This window comes from Ovis aries, chromosome 25 (genome assembly GCF_016772045.2).
Source record: "Ovis aries strain OAR_USU_Benz2616 breed Rambouillet chromosome 25, ARS-UI_Ramb_v3.0, whole genome shotgun sequence".
In the NCBI taxonomy this organism is placed as follows: domain Eukaryota; kingdom Metazoa; phylum Chordata; class Mammalia; order Artiodactyla; family Bovidae; genus Ovis; species Ovis aries.
In genome coordinates this window covers 12,414,118-12,418,892 of record NC_056078.1, presented here as the reverse complement: position 1 = coordinate 12,418,892, position 4,775 = coordinate 12,414,118, and the positions used below count along the sequence as shown (strand labels likewise).

The 4,775-nt window shown below is 39.2% G+C and overlaps 1 non-coding gene across 1 annotated transcript; it reads left to right on the top strand.

Annotated features, from left to right (window-relative positions):
* Positions 1-568: 568 nt before the first annotated feature.
* TRNAS-GGA (transfer RNA serine (anticodon GGA)) lies at positions 569-640 on the top strand. Its single transcript has one exon. It is a non-coding gene; the product is annotated as a tRNA-Ser (tRNA).
* The last annotated feature ends 4,135 nt before the right edge of the window (positions 641-4,775 follow it).

The window sequence follows — 4,775 nt, the reverse complement described above, 5'->3', positions numbered from 1 at the left end:
TAGATACTTAGCTGCTCATTGGGCTCCCCTGACATTAGGTGGTTGGAGGCACCAAATTAAAAGAACTTATATTGCCTTATTTAATCTTATTGCTGCCAGGTCACTAAATAGCTTCAGCTACCCACTGGGCCTCACTGACACTAAAGATGGAAAGAAAGTGGAGTGCTGAGTTGTATTACCTTGCTCAGTCGGATCAGTGACAGGACTCCTCTGTCATTACCTTTGCAGAGGAATCCAAATACCACTTGCTTCCACTAGGTGAGAGATGAAAAATCAGCTCCTGGCTCAGCCCCATTGACACTTCTGTGGTAGCTTAATCGGAGAACCTTCTGCTTCTTATTGAGTAGAGATGGAAATTCACATCCCTGCTTGTGTTGCATGGCCCAGCAGGGGAAATTGAAACACTGCCTACTTTCACTAGGAAGGAATGGTGAATGAGTAGGGGAATCAGAGCACCATCATCTGCTACCACACAGCACAAAGTGGATGAGTGGGTTCTGTTAGGCATCTCTTTTCTTGGCCCTTTGGCTAGAGGGAAACAGCTTGGCTTTTGTTTTATTTTTGGGCTTCTCTGGTGGCTCAGAGGTTAAAGCGTCTGCCTGGAATGCAGGAGACCCAGGTTTGATCCCTGGGTGGGGAAGATCCCCTGGAGAAGGAAATGGCAATCCACTCCAGTACTCTTGCCTGGAGAATCCCATGGAGGGAGGAAACCTGGTAGGCTACAGTCCATGGGGTCGTAAAGAGTCGGACACGACTGAGCGACTTCACTTTCACTTTTATTTTCGGGCTTCTGCAGTCTGAGATGTATAAGAGGTAACAAGAAAACCAGGGGAAATCATCACCATTGCTCTAGTGGTACTATATGCCTTGGTAGTCCCACAGACAGTTTGCCTTCTTTCCACCTTTCAGAGACTTTCTATGGTTTCTTGTTGTATTATGTTCAGGATATTTTTGTTGTAAGAGAGAATAATTGTAAAAAATGGGATGACTTCACCTTGGCCAGAAACAGAAGTCTGTTTGAATTTTATCAGTGTCAGACATAACAGCAGCAATGAATAAGAGCTTCTTTTAGGGCTGTCATGGAAATTGTCTGGTTCTCACACTGTGATTTTTGCTGAGAAATCTCACATTGTGATTTTGCTGACAGACCTAAGTTTGTTATTTCCTCTTTGTAAATTCCCAAAGGCACTCAGAAGAAATTCTTCCACACCACAATCCTTATATTCATCATTACTGCTACAATAGTCAAGTTCTATAGTCTCTTGGGCCAGCAAGACATACGTTTCAGTTAGTGCTTCATACATGGTAGATTCATTAATTGTGATGTCTCTATATATCATGCATTACAATGGCAAGGAGAGCAGTACTGCATTCAAATCAAAAGGCAGAGCCAAACCAATCCTAAAATTCCATTTTGTGTGAGTGTCTCCTGAGATCACTCCTGATATCAGTTCTGTATTGATCACTCCTGATACCAATTCTGTATTGATCAGAGCCAACATAGCACTTAGTAACTTGAACTGGGAAATTTTAATATAAGGAATTATTAATTATAAAGCAGACTGTAGTATTGAAGGATTAACTTCAATTAGTAAATATTAACTCTCATTAGTAAGAAACAATGAGAACTTTCACATTCTTGGTTGAACTACAATTTTTATTAAAAACATGTAAAACCACTCCCACTTGTGAGTTAGTATATCTATGTTATTACTTTTATATGCCATCTACTGTTTCATGTTATGTATCAGTATAGTTTAAGTTGCTCTCAACTGTTATTATGAAGCAATTTGCAAAATATGCAAGATGGCTAATTGTATGTGATAGCAACTCTGTATGTTAAACCACTTGTATTCCTGGAATGAATTCTACTTAGTCATGGTGTATAGTCTTTTTTGTTTAATATGGTGTTGGATTTATTCAATAGTTCGCTAGTATTTTGTTGAGGATTTTTATTTCCATAGTGATAAGGAATTGTCATCTGTATTTTTTCTTTTTTGATGTCTTTGTATCAAGGATAATGCTAGTATCATAGCATGAGTTAAGAAGTCACCTCTCCTCTGCTATTTTATGGGAGAGTTTGGAAAATTCTTTAAATATTTGATTTTGTTGTTCAGTTGCTAGGTCATGTCTGACTTTTTGTGACCCTGTGGACAGCTGCACAACCAGGCTTCCTTATCCTTCACTATCTCCCGGAGTTTGCTTAAATGAATGTCCATTGGGTTGGTGATGCTATCTAATTATCTCATTCTCTGCTGCCCCCTTTTCCTTTTCCTTCAGTCTTTCCCAGCATCATGGTCTTTTCCAATGAGTCAGATTTTGCATCAGGTGACCAACGTATTGGAGCTTCAGCTTCAGCATCAATCCTTCCAATGAATATTCATGATTGATTTCTTTTTGGAGTGACTTGTTTGATTTCCTTTAAGTCTCTTCTTCACCACCACAATTCCAAAGCATCAATTCTTGGGTGCTCAGCCTTCTTTATGGACCAGCTCTCACATCCATACATGACTACTGGAAAAACCATGGCTCTGACTATATGGACCTTTGTCGGCAAAGTGATGTCTGCTTTTAATACACTATCTAGGTTTGTCAGAGCTCTCCTTCCAAGGAGCAAGCATCTTTTAATTTCATGGCTGCAGTCACCATCCACAATGACTTTGGAGCCCAAGAAAAGAAAAAATTTCCCCTTCTATTTGCCATGAAGTGATGGGACCGGATACCATGATCTCAGTTTTTGAATGCTGAGTTTTAAGCTAACTTTTTCAATCTCCTCTTTTACCTTCATTAAGAGGTTCTTTAGTTCCTCTTCTCTTTCTACCATTAGAATGGTATCATCTGCATATCTGAAACTGTTGATATTTCTCCTGGCAATCTTGATTCCAGTTTGTAACTCATTCAGTACAACATTTCATATGTTGTATTCGCATATAAGTTAAATAAACAGGGTGACAATATACAGCCTTGTCGTACTCCTTTGCCAATTTTGAACTAGTTAGCTGTTCCATGTAAGGTTCTAATTGTTGATTCTTGACCCACATACAGGTTTCTTAGGAGACAGGTAAGGTGGTCTGGTATTCCCATCTCTTTAAGAATTTTCCACAGTGTGCTGTGAGCCACACATTCAAAGACTCTCGTAGCCAATGAAGCAGATGTTTTTCTGTAATTCCCTTGCTTCCTCTATGATCCAGTGAATGTGAGCAATTTGATTTCTGGTTCCTCTGCCTTCTCTAAACCCAGCTGGTACATCTGAAAGTTCTCCATACATGTATTGCTGTGGCCTAGCTTGAAGGATTTTGAGCATTACATTAATAGCATGTGAGTGAGTGCAATTGTATGGTAATTTGAACACTATTTGGCATTGCCTTTCTTTGGGATTGGAATGAAAACTGAAATTTTCCAGTCCTGTAGCCACTGCTGAGTTTTCCAAATTTGCTGGCATATTGAGTGCAACACTTTAACAGCATCATCCTTTAGAATTTGAAATAGCTCAGCTGGAATTTCATCACCTCCACTAGCTTTGTTCCTAGTAATGCTTCCTAAGGCCTACTTTACTTCACACTCCAGGATGTCTGGCTGTAGGTGAGAGACCACACCATCGTTATCCAGGTCATTAATATCTTTTTTGTATGTTCTTCTGTGTATTTTTGCCACCTCTTTTTAATCTCTTCTGCCTCTGTTAGGTCAGAATTGCCTCTGTTAGGCTGGAGTTAATATTGTCTTACAATTACCACTGGTGGGTTTGTCTTTAAATTACATGAGAAACAAAAGAGCTACTAACAAAAACCCCCAAAATACTGGTTTTTATATTTACTTATGTAATCTTCACTGGTATTCTTTATATGTTAATATGACTTTAAGTTATTGTCCTGTTGTTGAGTAGCCTTCCTTCTCAGGCTAACAGACTCAGTTAAGAATTTCTTGTATGGTAGGTGTAGCTTGGGTCAAACTTTAATCAGACTTCTCTCACCCTCATAAGCCCCTGAACTTTCTCCTAGTCTGACCAAACGCAGATATACAGAATATCCCTCTGTCCCTTAAGGGCTCATTCTAAAAACGGCTAATCAGAATCAGACAAATTTCCTGCCAGACTACCCCATCGTGCTGTTTTTTCACCTCCTCCACTCACTTGCCCAATTAGTTCCTGTTATTCCTGTTAATCCTTCTTATTCCTTCCTAGGAAAGAAAAGCCTTTTTCTTTTTAATTTTGAGATGCTTTCTGATATTTAAATCAGGGCATTATTTCTACTGCAATAGTCTTTTAAAAATGTTTCTCTTTACCTGAAGCCTGGATTTATTTTTACTTGATAGCTGAAGTGCCAATCTACGTTTGTCATTGCTGAAAGAAAGGCTTTTATTTATTGCTTACTTTTAAAGAGTACTATCTTATTGATACTATTTCCTAGTATTTAATTCATTTATGTCTTGGGATTTAAAGTAACTTTCCTATTTTTATTCATAATTTACATTGATTTGCAACTTTGCTTCTTTGGGCAACTTGCTCTTTTAAAAGGCACATTGGCTGTGAGACTTTTTCTGAGGTACTAAAAAACCCCAAACAAACAAACAAACAAAACCCCTCAGGGCTGCCTATAGCAGAAGTGATAACCCTAGCCCAGAAACTCTGAATTCCTAAAGAAGGTGTCAGATTTCTAAAATTCCCTCAAGGTCCTCCGGCTTCTGGGAAACAAGAGTCTGGAAGTTCGACAGCTCGCCGCGCGTGGTTATGGGACTTGCTCGTCTGCCGCTCCTTCTGCGCATGTGCAATACCCTTT